This window comes from Narcine bancroftii, chromosome 5 (assembly GCF_036971445.1).
Source record: "Narcine bancroftii isolate sNarBan1 chromosome 5, sNarBan1.hap1, whole genome shotgun sequence".
In the NCBI taxonomy this organism is placed as follows: domain Eukaryota; kingdom Metazoa; phylum Chordata; class Chondrichthyes; order Torpediniformes; family Narcinidae; genus Narcine; species Narcine bancroftii.
Window position 1 is genome coordinate 235,127,008 of NC_091473.1, and position 27,271 is coordinate 235,154,278.

General features: G+C 39.2%; 1 protein-coding gene and 1 long non-coding RNA gene across 4 annotated transcripts in view; one reads left to right on the plus strand and one right to left on the minus strand.

The window, feature by feature from the left end:
- Positions 1 to 27,271, minus strand: part of LOC138765048 (metabotropic glutamate receptor 4-like) — a 972,526-nt gene that overhangs the window by 638,123 nt on the left and 307,132 nt on the right. The gene's annotated exons all lie outside the window — the stretch shown is intronic.
- The window catches only part of LOC138765051 (uncharacterized), a 38,645-nt gene continuing 15,059 nt past the window's right edge, over positions 3,686 to 27,271 (plus strand). Inside the window, exon 1 of the long non-coding RNA XR_011358439.1 lies at positions 3,686 to 3,815. This is a non-coding gene — a long non-coding RNA (uncharacterized lncRNA). The remainder of the gene's footprint in view (positions 3,816 to 27,271) is intronic.

Genomic DNA, 27,271 nt, shown 5'->3' on the forward strand with positions numbered 1-27,271 from the left:
TCCAGCAGAAATGTTTTACAGAGTGAAGGAGAAAACACCATAAATCAGGAAGTTGGGATGAGAGATGCCAAGTTTGAAGGTTGTGGGGAATAAGTAAACATGGAACCAGAATAAGGTGGGGGTGTTGGGGGGGGGGGTGTGGAAGAGAATAAATATGAAGCCATTACATCAGGAAATGAGAAAAACATTCACAACAGTTATTTGTATGCACTTGCTGAGACAAGGGTGCTGGCTATTACATTCATTACGCTGCACAAGTTGTGAACCAAAAATTCAACTATTTTATGTTTCAGTTGGCTGAAATATTTCCTGAGAACACTTTAAATTTTATTTGAAAAGTCTTTTTTTTTGTGCTTAATCATCTTAACAGCAAACATTAAACACACCCTGCCTTCCAACTTTTACACTCATATGCATTGTAAAAAGAATTGTATGAGCACATTGGAACACCTTAAGACATGAAACTTAATACAACAGATGTCGATGATATGCCACAAAAATAGAGAAATCAATGTTTCCTTTCTAAAGAACCAGTGATAGAGTAAGTGATGGGCATGGAACTGAGCATTTGCAAGAGTATTCCAAGCATCGACTTTGGATAGTCTTCAGCTTTTACATCAGCTTTATTAACACACTCGGGGCAAAATTAGCAAAAGAGAACTTGTGTATGTTAAGCCAAATGGAAACCATTCCAATGATCTCCAAGAATGACTGAAAAGTTATTTTATCAAGTCAGTTTCATAAACAAATCAGACACTGCTGCAGACCAATAACAACGGCAAAAATAAATTCTCAATGGAGTACAGTTCTTCTCCAGCAATGCACCTATCGATCAGTTGGCTATTTTCAGAGTGAAACGTGTTAAAGGTGATTTTTTGGGTTGAATTTTACTATTCCAGACATGTATCTGGGAATTTCCAGGATCTCACTTCAACTGAAGGTAAGATTTCCATATCAGGCAAGCACGGAACAAAACCATTTCCTCATCAGGCAAGCACGGAACAATACCATTCTTCATGTGACCTTTCTTTGAAGCATAAGCTGGAAAAAATAAGTTCTGTTTATCTGAGCTGTGCTTATAGTTGGCTGACTCTCAGAACAATCATATTTTAGTAGTATTGCTCGTAGTATAGCCCAGATAATGTAAACCACTCATCCAAGCTCCCTCACTTAACTGCTCTAAATCACAGTGCCAATGGCTGTCTAAGCACCAATCTCACACCCAACTCCATCTAATCCCTTACTGAGCCATAGCTTGACTCCCAACTGTCAGCTTTCTTGACCCACAACCCAAATCTCTGGACTTAGATTTGTTTGATATTCTTTAATGCAATCTGCTATTTGGCACGGACCATGAGGGAAATTGTGTGAGAGCCATTCACTGCTGCCTGATGACCTGGGCCTTAGCCCTTTGAACTCTCTCCATTTTTAACCTTCCATAATATATACTCTGGAGGAAATCCATGGGCAAACTATAGTATGAACATCAGTATGAACCAGCTGGTGGTTGGGTATAAAACTAGTCCCAGAAAATGGGACATGGAGTAGAAGTGCTTGTTGGTAGTCCCTGAAACCAGGACACAGAGTAAATGCAAGTATCGGTAGTCCATGAAAGCAGGGACATGGAGTCCAAAGGGTTAACCACCATTGAATGTTTGCTGTAACTGGCCTATTGCCAAAATGATCATTGGTACATCATGAAATAACCTACGAGCATGACATCTGAGACACCACTGAATTTATAGGCTAGTAAATTTCAATAGACTGTAATTATTCAATGAGGATATTGAATTCAAGATTGTTTCTGGGCAATAAAGTACATGCAAGCATGTCCTCAGGTTTTAAATATTTAAGGAAGTATCATGTATACAAGTGTGAAATTATTACCTGTACAAACTGAGCAACACACCACACATTAGCTCTGTAAGCGTGCTATGCCCGAATGTTTTTTTTACACGTTGAATATAAAATTGAAGTTATTTGAGCATCAACTGGTTCTACATTCAAATTTATTTTTAAATCGCTTGAATGGAATTATTGAAGAAGTGCTGAAGTCAAACATCTGAAGTAACAAGTAAAATAGTGATTCATCTTCTTCATTATCGTCATTTCTTATGATCTGAACACACGATCTCAATTTTTTTTGCATCAAATTGGTTCAGCGACAACTCAAAAGGAAATGTTGCGATATTTTTACTGCACACATGTCAACTATGCACTTCAGCGGTACACAAACGATTTTGAGTAGATTTCCAGTGATTTGATGCTGGCTGAATTAGCGAGAGTAAATGGTGACAATAATGTGGCTTTTTACAGAATGCAGACTTGCTGATTAGACTTTTTTTAAAAATTCCAACATCCAACTTAGTTTTTGATCTATTGTTATGCTTTAAACGCGGTGAAATAATTTTTCCTTCTGCCAACCTGTCCCAAAGCTACATTTGAGGAAGGGCTCAGGCCCAAAATGTCAGTAGTACATCTCTACCTCCGATGGGTGCTGCGAGACCTGCCGAGTTCCTTCAGCATTTCTGTGATATTACTACAATCACCGAGTCCACAAACTTTTGTGTTTCACTCCGAAACTGGTCTTGTTCAATTCCCCGAAACAAAATCACGACGAGAAATGTTTTTACGGACTTAAGCTCCTGAATGGGTGCTCAGGATTTTTCATCTGCGCGTTGTGGCTTCGTTGTGCTGAGATTGCGCCTTTACAATCAGAAATGTGTTGTGTTTCTATGTCTTCCACTTCCTTTGTATTAATTATATTTTCTGTTATCGGATCTACTGGTGGTGAAATTGAATCCTGGAGGATTTAGTAGAAAATTTGCTTTATTTCTGTCCTTCAGATGCCAACAGCAGGTCTTTCCAAGGATTTAGTAATTAGCACTCCTTCTGAATTCTTCACTACCATTGGATTTCAACTTAATTCAGAGCAATACTTTCCTTCAACAGCTTTGCCAATGGGAAATAGTGAATGAGAGCCCCTTAAGCATTCCTAATGACCGAACCCATGACAGGATCATTTTATGATTTTGAAGTAAATCAAAACACTTTTGTTAAAGCATGTCACTATTACTCTAAGAAGAATTCAGGCTCCTGCTAAGATACTCAAACCAGAAATACTCAAAATAAATCACGAAAGCAAGCAAGGGGAACAAGACCTAGATTTAGACGTGAGTCTTACATCAGAAAGCTTTTCCAAAAAAAAAATCACCACTCATAAACACAAGTGGGTCTTTGGTTTTTAATGCCGATATAATGCCTTATTACCTTTATTCAAACCATTGGTTATGTATCTTCATCTCTGCTGCTATATAGACAAGTTTCTCCAGTCTAGTGTTTTCTCCAATCATGGTGTCTGCAGACTTCTGTGTTTCACTCCTGTCCACTTTAAAACTCCAAAATCTCTTCAAGGGATGCCTACACTGAAGAAGTTCTCCTTTACTCTCCAAAGGGATTCTCTCTCCCTGTTCCCCACCTGTAATCTCTGTTTCTCTCAAGCTTTATGACCATATCCTCACCCAGACTTGCTTTCACGGCCATATTCAATGAAGGTCTCAGCCTAAAAGGTTTATGTATCTTTATATCTGCCATCTCCAGCCCTGTGTTTTTAATTATGACCTTTGCCATTTTCTGAAGCATAATGATTAACCAGAAGGAGCATTGAAATAAACAACCACTTACCATGAAAGTGATGTTTCCTGTGGCAGTTGGATCTTCTAACAAAAAGCTAATAGAAGAAATACTGAGAAGACACTTGGGATTTGGCTTTGAAAAATATTACTCTGAACTATCGGAATAATGCGCATTAAAAGGTGAGTGGAGTGAGCGTGGAGGGAGAGAAAGGCAGGAAATTAACAAGCCTTTTAAATAATTGAATCTTTCATTTGGGTAGAAGATATAAATCAATCTTTTAAGTATACATTTGTAAAGATTACAGCAGAGCCAACAGAGATTTTATTGGAGAGCTCTGAAACCGCATAGACTGGGAAAGAAATTGAACTAAGGTTTAAAAGACTGGTATCTTGGAGATTAGAGACTTGTGATAGTAAGGTGGTTATTAGCAAGATGAATGGATGTTCTTGTGAAAGGGATCTTATAGTGATTGGAGAATGTGATGAATTAGTGTGCAGCAAAGACAATCCCTATCGTATTTCATCTGAGTGCATTTCCTTTTGCATCATTACTTCTGCTGAAGTAATAAAACAGTAAGCTTAACAGTGATTGCTACTTGTAAGTACATTCAATTACTTACCAGTGGTTTGTGCACTAAGCAGCTTAAAACTCTCCTACCTTTTAATTCCCCATTCCAGTGTCTCAAAAACAGTTTAAAATAGACACTCAGCTGATATCACTATTTAGTCAATTATTGAACCCATGACAGGATCCTTTTCGATCTTGTGTACTAACCGGCAAGATAAGAGGGACACGATTTCTTCTGGGGAAGTTGTGAAAGAATAGGTTTTTCACGAATATGCTTAAAAAAGGGTTAATGAATTTATACAATAACATGGTAGGAAGGTAATTGCTTTCTCACATGACCATCCATGCACTGTAGTGAGACAGTAACTAAAACTACAAATAATGTAGTTTGCAAATTCATCAAAAGTTAGGACCCCCTGACATTTCCCAGCTATCTGCAAACACCACCAGAGAACAGGTGTAAAAACAAGAATCGTCAGTTGTGTGAAACTTGTAGGGTCTCACGCAGACATCTGCCCAAAAGGTGTATAGAAGTGGGGTGAACACTCTGTATGCTTTGAGTTGGGGCACAGTGCAGAGAATGAGTGACTGAACTTTTTTTTGTACCCCTTCTCCTGCTAGCGTTATCAAGGTTGAATAAATAAACTGTTGTACACTTAATTGGTTCTGCTGTTCATTAAAATTTTTATGACCTTCTAATTTGGTGTTTATAAATTGTAAAGTTGGGTGACAATCAGCAGACTTAGAGATGGATGATCAATTCAACCTCGAAACGATAAAACGTTAAAAGTAAAGGTTCGCTCTATCGATCATGGATGGGCCGCAGAGAAAGTTCACTCGACCGATACCAGGGATGGAAGGACTTGCATATGAAGAAAGGTTGGATAGATTAGGCTTGTATTCTCTGGAATTTAGAAGATTGGGGGGGGGGGGGGGAAATCTTATGGAAACATAAAATTCTTAAGGGATTAGACAGACTAGACACAGGTAGGTGGTTTCCAATGCTGGGAAAAACCAGAACCAAGGGTCACAGCTTAAGGAGAAGGGGAAGTTTTTTTTAGGACTGAAATGAGTAAAAATTTCTTCTCTTAGAGACTGGTAGATCTGTGGAATTCTTTGCCACAGGAAGTACTTGAAGCCAGTTCCTTGTCAACATTTAAAAGTAGGTTAGATTTGACCCGAGGCAAAGGGGATCAAGGGGTATGGGGAGAAGGCAGGAACCGGGTACTGATCAGCCATGGTCATATTGAATGGTGGTGTAGGCTTGAAGGGTCAAATGGCCGACTCCTGCACCTATTTTTCTATGTTTCCATGAAGAATCCTTGACTTTAAGCATGAACACTTTTCTCTTTCCACAGAAGCTGTCTGGCCTGGGAAATGCTTCCAGCATTTTCTGTTTTATTTCAGGTATACATACCTGAATATAGTTTAAGAACACACAACACTTTGAGTGTTAAGATTTACTCATTCTGAAGCCATGATCAGTAACATTGAAACATTGACTGATCGGAGGGAAGATAGCTTTACTGAATGATCCAGGAATAGTCCAAGCAGTGCCAAACCCATTAAGAAATGTCCAAGCAAGTCTCAATTTCCCAGTTAAAACTACAGGCACCTCCTATGCATGGGAGAATTGTGTGCAATCGTTACCCTTTGAAGCAGCTCATATGGATAGTTTCTAACAGATGGATATTGAAATGCAGAGATGTTGCTATCTGTGCAGAAAGTATATAATTCCATTCATTTATCAAATTTCCCTTGCATACCATTGCTTGGCTTAGATCTTTCCACCGCTACTGTCTTCTTTCTTTGGCTTGGCTTCGCGGACGAAGATTTATGGAGGGGGTAAAAAGTCTACGTCAGCTGCAGGCTCGTTTGTGGCTGACAAGTCCGATGCGGGACAGGCAGACACGGTTGCAGCGGTTGCAGGGGAAAATTGGTGGGTTGGGGTTGGGTGTTGGGTTTTTCCTCCTTTGTCTTTTGTCAGTGAGGTGGGCTCTGCGGTCTTCTTCAAAGGAGGTTGCTGCCCGCCAAACTGTGAGGTGCCAAGATGCACGGTTTGAGGCGTTATCAGCCCACTGGCGGTGGTCAATGTGGCAGGCACCGCTACTGTAGCTCTTTCATAATCACAGTCACATCTTTCTTCCCTATACTTACTTTGCTTCCTCCATCTCATTTTACAATTTGATTTCTAAGAAGTATTTCTTGATTTGGGATGACTGTCTGATTCACTGAAGTGCCACTTGGGTACTTGACCTTCACACACATGCTGCTAATTCCTTTTATAGCACCACAATCTCAGGATCTCGGGGAATTGTTCAAGAACACATGTGAAGACTGAGGAGGGCAATAAATATCATGTACATAGGATAATTCCTGTTCCAATGACTGCAAATCCAGTCCAATTGCTTAATAGAATGATTTAAAACAACCAATAAGCAATTCAAATTGTATTTGCTTAATGGTCATGCTATAAAAATGCACAGTCTAATTGAGGATTGGAAGTCATGAAATGGCAGCTGCCCAGTTTCTCTTTCCTTCCATCAGGGACATCTGTATTTTCCATTGGGTAAATTAAAATTGAAGTCCTTTGATTTCCTCTGAGATCTTTAGCAGTGGAATTTTGGCTGATTGCATCACCATCTGGTACAGAGGTGCCAATGCTCAGGACAAGAAAAATCTCCAGAGAGTTGTTAACTTAGTCTGCGACATCACGGGCGCCTGACTTCACTATCGAGGACATTTACGAGAGCTGGTGTCTTAAGAAAGCAGCCTCTATCCTCAAGGACTCCCCACCACCCAGGCTGTGCCCTCTTCACTCTGCTACCATAGGGATAAAGACGAGCACTCAGCAGCACAAGGACAGCTTCTTCGCCGCTGCCATCAGATTCCTGAATGATCAATGAACCAAAGATACTGCCTTACTTTGACCATTTGTGCACCATTTTTATTTATTTTTGTAAGGCTGTTTATGCGACTGTTTGCACTGTGATCCCACTGCAAAATAACAAATTTTGTGACTTTTTTAAAGTCAATAAATTCTGGTTCTGGTTTGAAGATGAGGTACCCAAAGGAGGCACAGCCCATTGCACTTCACCATCCAAAAAAAAGCAAAACTACGATATGAAGCATCCACCGATCATTTCCATTAGCAGTGCAAAAATGCATTGAGCCCTTTCTCAATAATTGCACTTCAAGCACAGAAGCCTTGATTAGAGAAACAATTGAAAAAAGATTCAATCAAAACTCACTGTATTTCAGGAAATTAAGCCAATGCAATTTAATTTTTAATTTAGAGATACAGCACGGTAACTGGCTCTTCTGGCCCATGAGCCTATGCCTCTCAAATACACCCATGTGACCAATTAAACTACTAACCCAGTACATCTTTGGAATGTGGGAGTAAACTGGAGCGCCCAGAGGAAATTGGCGCAGAAGCGGGAGAATGCATCTTACAGACAGCAGCAAATTCAAACATGAGTCACTGGCGTTGTAACAGTGTCGTGTTAAGATCTATACAAACAATTTCTGTGATAACACATATTCAATTAAAGTATTCTTCTGGCCTACAGTTTTTTTTTGATGATTTCCATGAACACAGGAATTGCATAACAATGGGTGCCAGAAAAGGTCATCCACCGAAGCATCTATGTTTCAGTGAGGCTTCAAACACCCAGCTGTGGCTCTCTGACAAAAGAGACAAGGCCCTGACATGCACAGCAGAGGTTCAGTGAAGGTTAAAATGGCTTTTAATATTTATATCCTGAGTCATACCCAGGAATTATTGGGCACCCTACATCAGAACAGCTAAAGGTCAGGAACAGGGAATGACTTTCATTTGTAAAGCAGCAATTACAGTTTTACCACACAGCTCATTTTCTCAAGGTTCATGCAGGATTGAAAGTCACCCACAAGGACTCAAAAACCCACTCTCTTTGTCATAGAGTCAGTGAGTCATACAGCATAGTAGAAGCAGTTTAACCCAACAGTCCAATGCCAACCTATCTGATATTCTGGGCTCATCCCATTTGCTTGTACTTGATCTTTACTCTTCAAAACCCTCTTATCCATAAATCTGTCTAGGTGCCTTTGAATGCGTCTCCTTCTACAAGTTCCTATGGCAGCTCTTTCCAGATGCAGACCATCATCTGAGTGGGGGGAAAAATCTTCTAAAGTCCCTCCTACACATTTCCCCTCTCCTCTTAAACCTATGCCCAGCAGTTTTAGAATCAGCTACCACAGGAAAAGACCATGAGCACTCTCTTTATCATTCAGTTTGGAACAGGTTTCCATAATGGTCAAATTAACAAGTTGGGGGGCAAAAGGAAGAAAGAGAAGTTTTGCCGATGTCCTAATACACACATTAGTGTATCGGCAGAGTAATAAACTGAAATTCTAACAATGATTCTAGTTGTCACTACTGTAAAAGAAAAAAATCAGACCAATAATTCATGAAGTTCCCAGCATCAAATGCATTAAGCCATTTCCTAATGTTGGTACAGCAGAATTTAACAAGTTACAGTAGTATGTATAATTAAAATAAACATGTTTGCATCATTTTCTGCTTTAAAATTCTTTTATATTTCAATATTTTTATTAACATTGAAATTTCACATCCAAAAATACAGAGTACTGAGTATATGCTAAAAGTCAAAAAGATACATTACACTTAAATCATCTCATTTCATCCAAGCTATCCCACATTTTAATCAAACATATTGTATTGATATATTTTTTTTTTTAAAAAAAAGGGAAATTTAAACCCACTACCAAGCAAGAAGCTGCTTGGCCAGAAAAAAAAGATACAATACTTATGAGTGCGCAAAATTACCTCATTACTCGACATTTCTACCTTCATAATAAATCAATGTAATTCAAAAAGGATCCCCACAGTGTTTGAAAATTTACATGCGAAATGGAAATTGAGCATCTAATCTTCCCTAAGTTTAAACATGACATGACGTCACGTAACCATTGAGCGTGATTAGGTGGGATAGGACCCCACCCCCCCTCCAGCTGAGCAACAACACCCACCTGCCCATAAGAGAAATAAAAGCTAATGCAAGTGGATCAGATGCCATTATCTTTGTCACTCTCTCCAACAATGCCAAATAAAGCAGTTAAGGGATTTCGTTTAAAATTAACTTTAAAAAAAATGCAGCAAAAGTTTTTAAAATTAGAACACAACAAAATTTGAGTAACTGCAGCATTTACAATTAGCATTGAAATGATTAAAATAAAAGTAAATTAAATATGCCTTTTTTTTGGTGGAAGCATTAAGCTTCCACTTCCCAGCCAGTACCTACATAATTCATAGCATTCTGTTACAAGCCCAGAGGACCCCAAAACCCAGCAGCAATAGATATTCACAATGACAAATGGTTACATAAACAAAAGTTGCTTTAAACATGAAAACAGAATCACACTTTAACTTAACTAACTTAACTTAACCCCCTTCTAATTCTAAGCATACATGTATGTAATGTGTGTGTAAGTTTAGAAACGTTCTTTGGTTCACACTCCAATCTCACTTCTCATTTCTCCAAGTTCACTGGTTGCAGGCAATTCTTATATTGTGGACAGAATTTAACATATATAAAGTTCACCAGGCTTTGGTGCTTGAAAGGTAAATGGTCACTGCTCAGGAAGGTTCTTGTCAGTTTTCAGAGAGAGGTTTGTTGTTCTAGGACATCCACAACTGATTCCTTTTTAATCAGCCACTTCAGTGTCTTGCTGATGAAACTTTCCCCCTCGGGGTTCTCCAGATGATAACCTCTTTCTTTCAGGTCACCACAGAGTGCCTTTTCTGTTTCTCTTATTCCAAGTGAAACATTAGACAGCCAGTCCTCTCCTCTTGCATGAACCACAAGGGCTTTGACCAGGCTGAACTAAGCACTCACAACCAGTCTTCCAAATGGGGTTTTCCACAAGCTTGCCAGCTTGTCCTGTTCCAGTCCCAGCAGCTGTTGCTGACTATAACACTGTAGAAGTGCTCTCTGTGTATGTCTCTCTCTCTCTCTCTCTCTTACACACACACACACACACACACACATGCACACACACACACAAAGCCTGTTTGACTCTCTCTGCTTGCAAAACCACACGACCCTCTTAGAACAACATTCCCCTACATGCAGAAGGTGGCTCCGACAAGTTCTTTCATTTGTTGCCTTTTTGTAAACAACAATCCATTAGTGAACTCTCTTGGGCACTCTCCAAAGCTCTTGCAAAGGCTGTTCCGGCCGATATGTCTACATTAGCAGAACTTCAGTATTTCAAATAAGATCTGTTTTAAAGTGTTTGTATGTGATCTACACTAACAAACCTTTTCCCAATTTATCTCCCCAAAACATATCTATATACTCTGTCATCATTCCAATAATTCATCTCCAAACATTCTATGGGCATATATCAGGATGTTAGAATAAGGATGAGAATGTGAACATGTTTTTTTCATGAGTCATTTTAATGATTTTTCAAGATTTGGTAGAATTAAGAATTTTCTCCAATCATTTCCTCTGGCATCTCATTTGCATTTCACCATATGTTCACCAAAATGACAATTTTAAAAAGCAAACATTTTATGTTTTCATGAATCTTATCCTGTGAAGCTAGCAGGAACTGGATGCAAAGTGGGACCGACCGGCAGTGCAGACCAAGAAGAATCTTTTCAAGGAAGGCAGTGGAATAGTGAGATGGCACAATCTGGCAGAGAATTTCTGCAGTTGGGGAGATTGTGTGTTATGAATTGACCACCTGTGATAGTGACATCGACACAGCATTTAAAATCTGGAGAAATATGTAGATGTGGAATGTTGAACTCAAGAGATTCCTGCATTAATCCAGTGAGGAATTAATTACTGAAGTGAGTGGTTTTGAGGAAGAGAGAATACGAAATTTACAGTAGTCACAGAATGAGCAAGTTAAAAGCCAAATTCAATCATAATTCCCACTATAGAAACACACAGACTGCAAATCACATAGGGTTGTGTGAAGCTTGGCTACAAACTCCATAATTGAATAGACAGGTTAGATATATCATATCTAAGTGCAGTGATCATCTATGTTTAAAACATTAAAAAAAGATATTTGCTTTATTTGATTCTCAGTGTCATGCTTAAGGATTTACGATCCAAGATCTCTGAACAAGGCACGTATAGGGACATAAACCTGCTGAAAGAAGGCCTTTACACAAGGTTCATTCTAAATGGAACAATGGGGCTCATGCACTACAAAATATTGCTACTTGCTGAAGTGGAGGAGATAGGGGATACCAAACTGGCTCTCTCCACTAATTTATGCTGCTTAAACACATCTTTTCACAGACTTCCGTTTTGCAGAAAAGTAATTATTTTGAATGCTCGGTTTAACAAAAATATTTCAAGAAAAGGGAAAAGGGTGGTTAAAGGCAGTTAAATTAATCTGTTCTTCCTGACCATTATCTATTCTCATTTCACATTCTTTGCTACAGAAGTTAAATTATTGTTTGCCTATTTGTTTCTATTGAAGTTAACTGTGCCATTATTTTCTGACAGTCAATTACCCCAGCTCAACTTCGATTTTAAGGTGACAGACCTTTTTTCTCCCCCCAAAGAGATATAAAGTTATGAACCACAAAAAAAAATCCAGAAATACTCAAGCAGCCCAGCCACATTGGTGGAAGTGATGTTAACCTTTCAGGTTAATGACTTTTCATCAGAATTCTATTCACGGTGTGATGCCATCAACCCTGAAACATTAAGGCAAAACACAGAAATCTGCAGTTGCTCTGATTGTAGTAAAAAAACACAGAAATGCTGAAGGAGCTCAGTAGGCCTCACAGTGTCGTGAGGAGGTAAAGATATATAGCCAACGATTTTCCCCGAGTCCTTTTTCCAGGTATGAGGGAAAAGCAGGCAGGTTCCTGAATAAAACACCTGGGGAGAAGGGAGGAAAGGACAGGGGGAACACAGGCCAATAGACAAAATGTGTAATTGGACGTGGATAGGAGAACAGGAGAGGAAAGGTGAGAATTGATTAAGGGAGTTGGATGAAAGGAGATAGAAAGGGAAAGAGAGAGCTAGACAAAAAGAGAAATAGGGATAGGGCAAGGGGAAAGATAGCAGGAGACCAGACACTGGAAGTTGATATTAATGCCATCTGGTTGGAGGGTACCCAAAAGGAACATGAGGTGTTGTTCCTTTATTTTGTGGGTGGTCTCAGTCTGGCATTTCACAAGACCATGGACAGACCTGATGGCATGAGAATGGGATGGGGATTTGAAATGGGTTGGCCACTGGGGAAATCCCTTCTATTGCAGCGGACAGAGCAAAGGTACAGAATGAAACAATCTCCCAGTCTGCAATCAGTCTCTCCAATGTAGAGGACATCACAATGAGAGGACTAGGTGCAGTAATAACCCCTACAGATTGACAAGTGTTGCAACACTGGAAGAACTGTTTGGGGACTGAATGGTTGTGATGGAATATGTGTGGGCTCAAGTGTAACATTACTTGTGCTCCCAGGGAAAAGTGTCTTGGTGGGAGAGGAGTAGTGGATGAGGGAGCCATCCCTGTAGAAGGTGGAGGGGGTGGGGGGAGGAAAGTAGAAGATATATCCAGTGGTGGGATCACATAATGGGTGGTGGAAATGACACAACCAACCACATACAGGCTACCTCCATAACATTGTGATGAATGATATCAAAAAAATTCTCAAGGTCTGAGAAGAAAAATAGTGAGAGAGAGAGAGAGAGAGAGAGAGAGAGAGAGAGAAAGAGAGAGAGAGAGAGTGTGAGAGAGAGAGAGAGAGAGAGAGAGAGAGAGAAATAAACTATTTGTCATTTAAGCATTTGTGTGTGTGTCTGATTTAAAAAAAACTTCTTATAGGAGCTTGATCGTATGTAGGGTTGACCATCTTGGTGACTCACAACCTGGGGATGGCCTATAATTCAGAAAAATCACCAGGAGAAAACAAAGTCTATGATTTTAGAGAGTGAAATATTTTCAGTTCAGAATAAAGTAGCCACTAATCAATATAGAGTCAGAGTCGTATGGCACAGAAACAGGCACCAGCCCATTATTTCTTTGATCTTTTCTCCGATCTTCACAAATCTCATTTGTTGTATCACAATTGTATCAAATGCCTTGCCAATTTAAGTGTTTGCCTGAATCAATGTGGTTTGTCAAGTACGGGGTAATGGGTGAATGGAATGATGTAAATTACGATTGTGCGTGGTTCATGGAGAGTAAAATGAGTAGAGATCCTTGAATGCATGCTGGAATATGTGTAGAAGTAACAAAGGTATGGATCTTCTGCTTGCCTGCATTTAATCTATATTCATCTAACTATCCACATACCTGTCTAAATGTCTTATGAATGTAGTTATTATACTCCCTTCTACCATTTTGTCTGGCAATTTGTTTCATATACCCGTTATACTATGTGAAAAAGGACACCCCAAGTTCCCTTGAATCTTTCCCCTCTCACCATAAATCTATGCCCTCTAACTACCAGAGGTTTACAAAACTATGACTGTACCTTATCTATGCTCCTCATTGCCTCAGTGTCTGTCATTCCATGAGGTTTAAACTTAGCTCATTCATAATTTTCTAAAAAAGATTTAAACATGAGCTTTAGATACAATTTGCTTTCTACAGTTTCCATCCTTACTTTGCTCATTTCTCTAAAACTGTGCTTAGCACTTCCTGGTTTGCTGCAGTAAGAACTGTGAAATCTGATTTGCTGATTAAGTGAGTGGGCATACTGAGTGCCACAATGGTAAATGTGAGATCATCCAGTTTGGAAGCAAAAATAGTATGCTGGTCTAATATTCAAGTGGTGAAAAAAATTACAAGCTGTTGTGCACCATGCAGACAGTGTATCTGCATGAAGCACAAAAGTCAGTTTGCAGGTACAATGAGGAAATCAAAGCAGCAAATGAAACGCTGGCTTTCATTGTGAAAGGGATTGAATTTAAGAGCAGGGAGATTCTGTTGCAGGGTACTGGTGAGGTGACACCTGGAGTCTTGTGCACCATTCTGGTCTTCTTACTTGAGAAACTATTTAGATATTACACCAAAGTATGATGAGTGTTGGTATAATGCAACTCAAATGATGTATATTCTTAATTATTTTAACAAATAATGACTTATTAGCAATTATGGATAAATTTGTTGTAAAATGCATTTATATTAATTATAATTATGTTATGATATTCCTTTGTTCAATTAGTAGAACATGTATATAGGATTTTTTTATGTTAAATTCAATAAAAGAAAGAAAGGAGAAACTATGTACTGGGCTTTTTGAGGAGGGAGGTTCTCCAGATTGACCCTGGAAATGTGATTAGCTTCTGAGGAAGATTGAATAATCTGACTCTTTACTCAGTGGAGTTTAGGATGCTGGGGAGGGCGTGCAGATTGTCTTATAGAAACATTCAAAATTATGAATAGAATAAATACAACTGAAGTTGTGAGGTTTCCACTGGTGGTGAGATGAGAGCAACAGGACTGAACCACAAATATCCAAGGTGGGGAGCGGGGGGAGAAATGTTATTAAAGTCAAAGATGCAGAGATGAGGAGAAACCATTCATCTCAGAGAGTAGGGGATCTCTGCCTAATGCAGCAGTCGAGGCTGTCTCATAAAATGCATTTACAATGCAGGTAGGTTTTTGAATAGTGCAGGAATTAAGATTTATGGGGAACAGATGGGATCAGTGGAGCTAATCTGGACATGGTCTTCTAGAATAGCGTGCAGAATTCATGAGTCATATGGCTTGCGCCTGCTCGTATTTCTTACATTTTTAACCTCACAATATCACTATCGTGAATGCTTCAGATCCCACCCCTCCAACGAAAAAAAAGTGTCAGACTACAAATCATAGAAAAATAAAAAGGAAATCATGTTACAAAAACCACAAAGCCATTGTGGGCAGCTTTCTTTGAACATAGTCTCATTCCCACTGACCACAAAATCCAAACATAAGAATGTCACTAGAGTGGTGAAGGTTTTGTTGTTGTAATGCTTGACTATAAAACATTTTTTACACAAAAACACCCAATATAAACACTAAATGGAAAAAGACAAAGCTACATATAACCAATGAAGCAACAGAATGCTGAGGTTTGTGCAGCTGTAATTTAAAAAGGGAACTGATCCATAATTAATTTCATTAGATGAGCTGGAAGTAATTTCTCATTAAGGTCAAATTTTGTCAATCTTCTACCTTCAATTACAGATATTATTTCCTACAGGGACATCAAAACACTTTCAATTTCAGTGCTAAATGTTGAAAATGGGCATCTCCAGAATGACACATGAAATTGCAGGATGCCATTCCCAAGTGTGGGACAGGAATTTTTCAATGTTAATACAATTCCTGCATCAGAAGTGCAAATTAGGTCACTTATCATGCATTTTAAGTTGTTCAGAAGAGATATTAAAATTAAGCACCATCGCGCTTAGTAATGGGACATCTCAGGCAGCCCGAGTTCATGCTACTGACCCACAGCTGCATCGTCAGATTCATTTCTAACTGTGTCATCAAGTTTGCAGATGGCACAACAGTAGTCGGCCTCATCAGCAACAATGACGAATCGCACTACAGAGAAGAGGTGCAAAATCCTGTGAGATGGTGCAACAGTAACAACCTGAGTCTCAATGTGGACAAGATGAAGGAGACTTTGGGAGGACTAGGAATGATCTCCCTCCACAACACATCAATGACTCCGTAGTGGAGAGAGTTGAGAGTAATAAGTTCCTTGGAATTCACATGATTGGTGACCTATCATGGACACACAACATCTCCTGACTTGTTGCGAAGACTGAAGCAGGCAAGGCTACTGGCCACCATCATGTCAACCTTCTACAGGGGCTCTATCGTGAGTGTCCTGGCTGGCTGCATCAAAGTATGCTTATGGTTGCCTCAAAGAAATGGATTGGAGGTTAATCCACAGGACAGTAAGAGTGGCAGACAGGATCACTGGAGTCTCCCTCCCCACCATTGTCATTATCTACGAAGATAGTCGCCTGAAGAGGGCTCGAAAAATCTTTGATGACCCATCCCGTTTGCATAGAGAATCTGTCAGCTGCTCCAGTTGGGAAGTAAATACAGGAATATCAGAGACATCACCACCAGACTAAGGAAGCTTCTTCCCACGGGAAGTAAGAATGCTGAACAACCAAGGAAACTGCTCACCCTCTAATATATTAGGAGCCCAGAGGACCCCAAAACTCAGCAGCAATAGAAATTCAACAAGACAAATGGTTACATAAACAATAGTTACTTTCAATTATCTTTAAACATAAAAATAGGAGCAATCTTTATCTTATTACTATTAATTTAACTTAAACCCCATCTAAGTGCACATGTAATGTGTATACAAGTTCAGAAAAGTTCTTTAATTTACAGTCCAATCTCACTTTTCACTCCTCCAAATTCACTGAATGCAAGCAATTCTTAACATTTATTAATTTCACCCGGCTTTGGTGCTTGAAAGGTGAATGGTTACCACTCAGTAAGGTTCTTGACAGTTTTCAGAGAGCTTTGTTGTTCCAGGACACCCACAACTGATTCCTTCAGATCAGCCACTTCAGTGTCGTGCTGAAGAAACTTTTCTCAGAGTTTTCCAGATGATAACCTCTTTCATTCAGGCAACTGCAGAGTTCCTTTTCTGTTTCCCTTATTTCAAGTGAAACATTATATAGCCAGCCATCTCCTCTTGTATGGACCACAAGGGCTTCGACCAGGCTGAATTAAGAACTCACAACCCATCTTCAAAATGGGCTTTTTCCATAAGTTTGCCAGCTTGTCATGTTCCAGTCCCAGCTGGTGCTGCTGAACTGTAGAATTGAATTTTCTCTCTCTCTCTCTCACTCACTCAGAGAAAACCACATGACCCTCTTAGAACAACCAACTGCGGTCAGACTGCGGCACTGGACCCAATCCTCTGAGTTTGTCCATCTGTTGCTTTCTGAAACAATATTACTCCACAGCATGTCCAATTAACACCTACTTGTGAAGTCCACATAGGCATTCTTCAAAGTTTTTGCAAAGGCACCCGGAGCCTGGACTGTCTGGCTTGAGCAGAGCTCTGGCATTTTAAATGAGATATGTTTTTAAAGTGTTTGTATGTGACCTACACTTAAAAACCTGCCACAATTTATCTCCTTTAAAATATATCTATATGCAATAAAAAATGTAACATAATCTGTCACACTAACCATCTGAAACTCTCATATTTGCAAAACAATATTAATTAATTCAATTATTTATTGGTATATATCAATACTTGTCCTCCCTATGTACAGTTTGTCTGTATGTGTGTCTGCATGTTTTGCACTGAGGACAGGAGAATGCTGTTTCATCGAGTTGTAGTTGTGGAATCAAATGACAATATACTTGACTTATTGCCATTGGTTACTATCCAATCAATCCTGCTTTTTGTGTGTTTCACTGGACTGAGGCTTCACTAAACCCCATTACTTGTCTTTGAATTTTCAGGCATTGCCCTGAAAATACCACCTTCCAACAATCCTTGAATCTATCCAAATAATTTAATTTCCCAAATACTTCAATATGCTAAGTGGCCAGATTACCAACTCCTAGGTCTCTTGAATGTATCAAACTCTTCAATCACTCAAAAACTGCCTTCTTAACCTACCATTGGGCACCTACAACTTCCACCCATTTAAAATACCCATCCTTGCTTTAATTGGGCTTCCCATTTTTCTGCATGACTGCATCACCACCACCTGCCAAGCAGCATCTTGCACTCCATACACCACCTCCTTCTGTAACTCAATCAGGATTCTCACTCCATGTATTTTACTTTGCTTGCAGTACAACATGAGAAGAAAACGAGATTTTGACCCTTGGTCTCCATTTCGCTGCAACAGGAGCCATTACCAAAATAATCATTGCAGTGCCAGGCAAAAAAAAAAAAAAAAAAATCCATCAAAAATAAAAGCACAGAAATGCTGGAGGAACTCAGCTGGTTCCACGGCATCCATAGAAGGGAAGATACATTATTGACATTTCAGGCCCTAGCAATTTTTCAAGGAAGCGTAGAACAGGAAGGCACAAGAATAAAGACTTGGCATTATTTGTATATAAAAGGAGAGGTGAGAATTGATTTGGCTCTTTGAAAGGATACAGAGGGAAGAGAGGGAGAGAGACAGAGGTAGAGGAAAGGGAACAGGGAGAAGAGAAGAGGAGGGTGGGTTAATGGACACCGGAGAAATCAATGTTGATGCCATCTGGTCGGGGAATCTCAAACAGAAGATAAGGTGTTGTTCCTCCAATTTGCAGGTGCTCTTAGTCTGACATTGCATGAGACCATGGACAGACAGGAAAATGAAATAGGTGGCCACAGGTAGATCAATGTTTTTGCATTTCCTGCATTTTACCACACCCAGATTTTCCGACATATTAATTGGATGTACAGTAATTATTAAAGTGATAGATTATGTAATATTTTATATTGTATATAGATATGTTTTATAGGAGATAAATTGTGGCAGTTTTTTTTTAAGGTTAGGTCACATACAGATACAAAAACTCAAAACAGATCTCATTTAAAGTGCCAGAGCTCTGCTCAAGCCAAACAGTTCAGGCTCCGAGTGTCTTTGCAGAAACTTTGAAGAATGCCTACAAGGACTTCACAAGTAGGTGTTAATTGGACATGCTGTGGAGTAATGTATTATTGTTTTGGAAAGCAACAGATGAACAAACTCAGAAGATTATGTCCAGAGACACAGTCTGTCTGAGTGCAGTTGGTTATTCCAAGAGGGTCACGTGGTTTTCTCCGTGATAGTGAAAGCGAGAATTCAGTTCTACAGTTCAGCAGCAGCAGCTGGGACTGGAACAGGACAAGCTGGCAAGCTTGTGGAAACACCCCATTTTGAAGATGGGTTGTGAGTTCTTAGTTCATCCTGGTCAAAGCCCTTGCTGGCTGTATAATGTTTCACTTGAAATAAAGGAAACAGAAAAGGAACTCTGTGGTGACCTGAAAGAAAGAGGTTATCATCTGGAATACTCCAATGGGGCAAGTTTCTTCGACAAGACACTGAAGTGGCTGATCGAAAGGGATCAGTTGTGGGGGTCCAACAGTGAACAAATCTCTCTCTGAAAACCAACAAGAACCTTCCTTAGTGGAAACCATTTACCTTTCAAGCACCAAAGCCTGGTGAACTTTATAAATGTTAAATTCTGCACACAGTATAAGAATTGTCTGCAACCAGTAAACTTGGAGGAGTGAGAAGTGAGATTTGACTGTGAATCAAAGAACTTTTTCTGAACTTGTACACGTTACATACACGTGCGCTTAGAATTAGAAGGGGGTTAAGTTAATAGTAATAAGTTAGAGTTTGATCCTGTTTTCATGTTTAAAGATCATTAAAAGCAACTTTTGTTTCAGTAACCATTCATCTTGGTGAATTTCTATTGCTGCTGGGTTTTGGGGTCCTCTGGGCCCGTAACATTAATATAGATCATTTTGTATTTTTTATTAGCAAACTCTAATTCAGACAAGTTTTTTTTTAAATGATGTTTTAGTGTAAAACATCAAAAAGAAAAAGCATCAACACTTCCATATTTTCTCAGATAACACTAAAATAATAAAACAATTGTAATAATAGTAAAACAAGAATGAATCTGAAGAAACAAAAGAGTTGAACAGAAACAGGTCTGTAGAGTTTACAATTTAATCTAGATGGCTGTAACAACCGCATGTCATATTTCTGCTCATCTTAGAAACCCACAAATAAATTTAAAATCACTGGGGTTTATTAATCTACCAATATTGTTAGTCAGGAGCAATAATCCATTGGAAATTGGGTGTTCCAGTTTCATGAGCAAATGTTGAAGGGCATGTCAGAGAGTATTCACATCATTCTGGAGTCTATTAACACACTGGATGCCAAACTCTTGGAAGGTCATGATTTTCAGTGAAGCTCTAAGCAGAATTGCATGTAATAAAGATCATGCACAATAAAAAGCAATCTCCAAGAGGAACTCAGTGTGTCAAATAGCATCGGTTGGGCCGAAAATCATTGCCAAGGCTGATTGTGGAGTGAGGAGACGGGGGTTATATAATGCCGTCTCCCCTCTTCGTGATCTGGCTCGATGATGTTTCTGGTCAAAACCCTTCAGTGATTCCTTTCTTCTCCATTGATGCTTCTCGACCCTTTAGCTTCTTTCAGCAGATTTTTTTCTGCTCCTCCATCTTGCATTCATCTTTTAAAAGCCCATCATGCATTTTGACATTTTGCTCCCGCAGTTGGCAAGTGAACATTTTAGCAGCATTTTAAAATGGTCCACATGCCAAAAAGAAAGATGCAGGACTCACAGCAGGAGAAACCTTGATTCAGTAATTAGTAATCACAGGACGAAGTATTGGAATAGTAAAACCCTTATCTGGAATTCAAGCAACCGCAACATCAACCAACCGTCAAAACTTGCAGAAAAATAAGAAGTAAAAATATGGAAGTGTAAAATTGGCACGCCAATCCACACAACATGCAATCTGAAGCAACCAGAAAATTCACTTATCTGGCATCTCTCAATCCCCATAGGTGCTGGATACTAAGGATTTTACTGTATAACCAGGATCATGAAACCACCAGGAATGTACAGTCCAAGTAACAGGAATATATTTGGATTAACAAAGGACATTTCATGGCTCCAAGGTTAGTTGCATGTGCTGAAAGCTCGAAAGAGATGGAATTGTTTGGTTCACAAGGTCACCAACTGATAGCATACTGACCTAAAGGGAGAAGAAAACTCTCAGCAACAGTTTACAAAAATTGTCAAAATAATGAACATCTTGTCCCAATTGATTTTCTACCCTGCACCAATACTTTCTTTTGGTGATGATGTACAATGTGTAATGTCTGACCCAATGCTTTTTCTGTGCCCCATCAGTGGGGCAGGTGAGATCAATGGCCCTTGAATCAGCATACAGAAGGAAGATTTTACCTCATTAAATGACTCTACAATGAGAAAAATCAACTCATCTACTGTAGCTGCAAAATCTTGCTCCTATCCACTTTTATTGAATTGGAATCAGGAAAAGTTGATGTGTCATCTCTCTAGGATGCAATAGTTTCAGTCATACCTTTCTACTAGATCTGGTAATGTGACTGGGAGTAGAGTTCTGAATAGAAAGAACTCAACATGATGGCTATTTATAATTCAGAGCATTTTGAAACTGGATAATAGAAATTGCCAGAGAAAGGAGGGGAGGAGGTTGGGAAAGGTATTCACATATGTGATATAAACAACAAACATTCCAAAGGGTCCAAAACTTCTGCTAGAGTTTGCTGAATATTGCAGCTCTTTAAAACTCTGGCTAGACTATACTACTGGCTAGACCATACTACAGTATTGTATTCAGTTCTAGTCACCTCATTACAGGAAGCATGTTGAAGCTTTTGAGAGGGTGCAGAGAAGATTTATCAGGATGTTGCCTGGTTTAGAGAACATGTCCATGGTCAGCAACTGGCAATATTAACCCCTGATTCTCTCTCCATTGATGCTTCCTGACGAGCTTTCATTGTTTTTAATTCCGTTTTCTAGCATCTGCAACTGCTTTTACTACTTAAGACTGAAGCGGCTGACTAGAATGAGGGTAATATCCTTTTGGTTTAACAATAAAAGACATAGAAGGAGGTGAAATTTACAAGTTAAAAGTTGCAGAAGTTGTGAATTATAAAGATGTACCATGTGCATGTTGTGTAATTATTAAAAGACTTGCCTTATGCTTACAAAGCAACAAATCCACACTGTAATTTGGTCAGTTTCCCATTGAAGTTATTTTTAACTAAAATACTTTCAAGCATAGAAAATCATGAAGTACAACATGTCATTGAAAATTCATTTTCTGCATTCAAACTGGAACTTCTTCCCTTTTGATCTCAGTACAGTCATGAATATGGTGAAAGGTTTCACCAAGAGATTGTGACCGTGGAAAGGTGGTATCAGGGCAACTGGAATCCATCGTTGCTGCCCAACTATTGTTGAAGACTGAGATGAGAGGCATCAGATGCTGAGTACAAATGAAAACCAGTGGCAAAATATTTTTTAGGCCAATTGAACTAATGCAATGTGTCAGCATCATTATGCAATTAAACATGCTAAATTTAATACAAGTTCATTTAATATTTTGCCAGCTTCCAACATAATACAGCAAATTTGAAATCATCTTTATGTTTAGCTTGAAGTTGTCTACCATAATCTCCTTTGATTTAGGAAGAAAACCTTTTGAAACAAAAATTGTTGTCCAGTAAAGGGTGTTTGATGGACCGTAAGGACTCTCTCCATGTCTGACGTAAGGATTTCATGTTTGACATCTGCTAAAGGAAACTAATTACACATTAGGTTTCATCGCTTCAAAGAGGGAAAAAAAGTTTCAAAGGAAAAAAAGTAGAGGCTCTGTGTCTAATGACAGTTGGACTTGCTTCTGTGAAGTATGACTTCATGGACATGCACAGATTTTTGTTTTACTGATTATTACTGGCAAACTCATGAATTCCCTTCTAATCTCAGCAAGATTAAACTTGTCATAAAACTTCACGTGATATTATCTTTGTTAGAATGATTATTGCTCAGTTTGTCAGATTGCGAAGTGTCTTTGTCCAAAACCCCCACTGTGAGTCAATGTCACATTTTACAACCTTTTGCTTCATTCAGGTCGGCAGATTTTTAGATTTCACTGATGGTCGATTTCTCCACAGAAAGATTAACTAGAAGAAAGCAATAATAAATCCAACCTGAAACTGCACCAGAAAGAAAAAAAAAATCCCACAAGAAAAATATTGACATTTGGACCAAATCAGCATGTTGATGACTACTGTAGTCAGACACCGACAGGGCATTTGGACAGAAGTTTAAAGTTCTTAGAGATTGAAGAAAATCAATAGGCTCATCACCTGTTGCTTTCTCAGAGCCTGTTCCTTAAATGCTGAGAATTTCCAGTATTTACTGTTTTTATTAACATTTTACAGCATCAAGCAGCCAATCATACATATCCCAATGGAAATAATGAGATGAAGAAAAATCAAATTGAAACCTTATCCAGTCCCGTCCAACAAGTGCTAGTTGTTAGCTCTTCTTGGATAGGGTAAGAGTTAAAACAATCAAATTGTTAGTAATAAATTGAATCAACTTGTAGGTTGAGTGGAGAATTAGTCAGGATACTCAAGTTGTAAATATATTAGATTTAGAGATACAGCACAGCAACAGGCCCTTCCCGCACACGAGCCAGTGCCATACAAATATGGCAGTTATCCTACAAACCTCGCAAGCTTTCGGATTGTGGGGGGGGAAACCAGAGCACCGGAGGAAACTCACGGCAACATGGGGAGAACGCACAAAACTTCTGTCAGTCAGTGGCAGATTGAAACCCAGGTCACTGGCCCTGTAAAAGCATTGCATTAACTCCTATGCTTACTGTGCAATTTCTGAAGGATAGAGCATTTTATGGTCATATTCAGATTTTTGAACCCTGTTCAAAAAAAATGAAAGCAAACTATTGCAGTTACATGAATCTCAAAATTTAAAAAAAGTACAAGATGCGATCAGCAGATTGAACAGAATTTACACAGAGAGATGCAAGGTTATTCCCTCGAAATGACCCTTGAGCAATGTTGCTGAATGCTCAACATAATAATATGGCATCCATCGGACCATCTTGAACATAAGGGAACTCTATTTTCAATAATGGCATTGAACACAAAATTGCCACTGTGTTGAACATTAAACTTCAGCAAGAGGATTGGCATCAACATTTCATCTAAACTGGAAAAAGTAAACACAACATAAGATATAGGAGCAGGAGTAGGTCATCTGGCCCATCGAGCAAGCTCAGCCATTCAATAAGATCATGGCTGATCTGATGATTGGCTCATCACTTACCTGCCTTTTCCCCATATCCCTTAATTCCCTTACCATGTAGAAATATATACAACCTTATCTTAAATATATTTTCTGAGGTGGCCTCCATTTTGCTTCAATAGGCAGCAAAATTCACAAATTCACCACTTCCTGGGGAAAGCATTTCCTCCTTATCTCGGTCCTAAATTTACCACCCTGGATCTGGAAGCTATGTCCCCTAGTTATAGTCTCGCTACCAATGCAAACAACTTACCTACCTCAATTTTATATTTGGCATTCATAATTTTATGTTTCTTAAATTTAAATGTAGACATATAGCATGGTAACAGGCCATTTTAGCCCAGAAGTCCTTGCCGCCCAATTTACACCTAATTAACCTACATACCTGGTATGTTTCAAACAAATGGAAGGAAACTGGTGGTCCCTGGGAAAAATGCATGCAGACACAGGGAGAAGGTACAAACTCCTTACAGACAGCACAGGATTCAAACCCTGGTCCTTGGCGCTAACTGCTACACCAACCATGCCATTTCTATGATCCCCTCTCATTCTTCTAAATTCCAGTGAGTACAGTCCCAGATGACTCAATCTCTCCCTTCATTCCTGGAATCACCCTGGTGAACCTCATGTGCACAGCCTCCAAAGCCAGCATCCTTCCTCAAGTAAGGAGACCAGAAATGCATGCAGTACTCCAGTACCTCCCCTGTTCCTAAATTCAATCCCTCCAGCAATGAAGGCCAACATTCCATTTGCCTTCTTTTTTTTTATTTTTCGCACTATGAACCATACTGACCAAAATACACACAAACATTTCCCTCTTGAATATACACAGTGTCATTTTCTCCCCTTTTTCCCCCCTCCCTTCCCTCCCTCCTTCACCCCCCTCCCCACCTACTCAACGTTCAACCTATATGATACATTAAACAATGTCATCACACAATGAAAATAAACAAGAAATTTTTGTCATCTACTTTTACATACTGGGTCAGTTCATTTCGTCTTCTTCTCCTTCTGTCATTTTAGGCGGTGGAGGTCCGCGGTAGGACTTCTCTGTTGTGTTCCACGAACGGTTCCCAAATTTGTTCGAATACTGTGATACTATTTCTTAAATTATATGTTATTTTTTTCCAATGGAATACATTTATTCATTTCTATGTACCATTGCTGTATTCTCAGGCTCTCTTCTAATTTCCAGGTTGACATAATATATTTTTTTTGCTACAGCTAAGGCTATTATAATAAATCTTTTTTGTGCTCCATCCAAATCGAGTCCAAGTTCTTTACTTATATTACTTAGAAGAAAGATCTCTAGATTTTTTGGTATGTTGCTTTTTGTGATTTTACTTAATACATGGTTTAGATCTTCCCAAAGTTTTTTCACTTTCTCACATGCCCAAATTGCATGTACTGTTGTTCCCGTTTCCTTCTTACAGCGAAAAAAAATCTATCTGATACTGTTGGATCCCATTTATTTAAATTTTGGGGCATGGTGTATAGCCTGTGTAACCAATTATATTGTATCATGCGTAACCTCGTGTTTATTGTATTTCTCATAGTGTTCCTTCTTGATAGCCTGCTGCACCTGCAAACCAACCTTCTGTGATTCATGCACAAATACTACCAAGTCCTTTACACTTCAGCATGCTGCAAGATATCATAAACTGTAAGTGAGCACATAGGCAGAGAAAAGTGGAACAATAAACACAGAATACTGTAATTGGGTAGGTGAGATTAATTAAACAATGAAAAGAGTACAGTACTATACATGCTTCTGCAGCATGAGAATAAAAAGATGGAAAATAAAATAGAAAGATGGTTTTAATGATAAAGAATTATTGGAAGACCATTATTGCATATAATTCTCATCTTCATCAGAAGCTCCTAAATATCTATACAGGTGAAATGTCTGTTTAATTAACTGTCTCACAAAGAGAAGACGAGGTGATGTTCAAGCAAAACTTGGTGAAGGCAGGCCACAAACTCAACGGCACAGATAATGTCAAGAGTGTGATTACCATGCAGATCATGCATTGAAAACAGAGAAAGTAATTCCAAATTGATTAAGTCAGTCTATGAATTACACAAGGGACCAGTTACAGGAATAATAATTATCAGTTTTGTAGAAGCTGCTTGAAGTTAAAGATGCATTCAGTTCCTACTCAGATGGTTAGCTTTTGATTAAATTTGCTAAATACCCAAAACTTTATGCTGGAGAAATTCAACACGTCATGAAGCGTTCTTTATGTAACAAAGATAAAGATACATAACCAACATTTCGGGCCTTAGTCCTTCATCAAGGTATGAGCAAAATGCAGACAGGTGGAGGGATGAGCAGGGGGAAGGAGCACAGGCTCAGCAAGTGCTCATGGGTGGATGGGGGCGAGAGGGCTCACACCATCTTGTTTAAATAAATTCACCTGCTCCACTGCAACGTCTCTTCAAGGGATGCCTTTGGTGAAAAAATTCTGCTCCTCTTTCTGAAGGGTGTTCAGTGAGGATCTTTCTTACTGCTCCCCATCTGCAATCTCTGCTGCACTGAAGTCTACGACCATGTATTACAGACTTGCTTCCACAGCAAGATATCTTTCCGAGCTTCTGCCAGCCCTCCCAACGATATCCAACCATGGCCTCTGCTCCTCCACCTGCCCCTCCGCCAACATCTTGTTCAGGCGACTGCCAGTTTTTTGCTCATACCTTGACAAAGGGAGCTTTGCTACATAATGAATTTTGCGTGACCTGCTGAGTTTCTTGTGTAAACTATAATCGCAGCATCTGCAGTGATGTCAAGTTTATTGTCATTTGATTGCACAAGTACAACATGATGAAACAGCATTCTCTGGACCTTGGTGTAAAGCATGCACACAGAGCCAGACTTACAGACAAACAATACATGAGCAGGATAAGTATTCATATATCCAAATAAATCAATAAACGTTGTTCATAAATACGAGTGTCAGATGATTAGTGTGAGCAGTTCATTTGGTGGTTCAGCATTCTCACTGCCTATGGGAAGAACCTGATCCTCAACCATGTGGCTCTGATACTCCCGTGTCTCTTTCCTGATGGGAACAGCTGAAAGGTGCCGTATGTGGGTAGAAGGGGCTTTCCATGATTTTTGTGTGCCCTCTTCAGAAAACAATTCTGGTACATCACGTCGATGGTGGTTGGGGGGAGGGGGGGGAGGAAAATCCCAG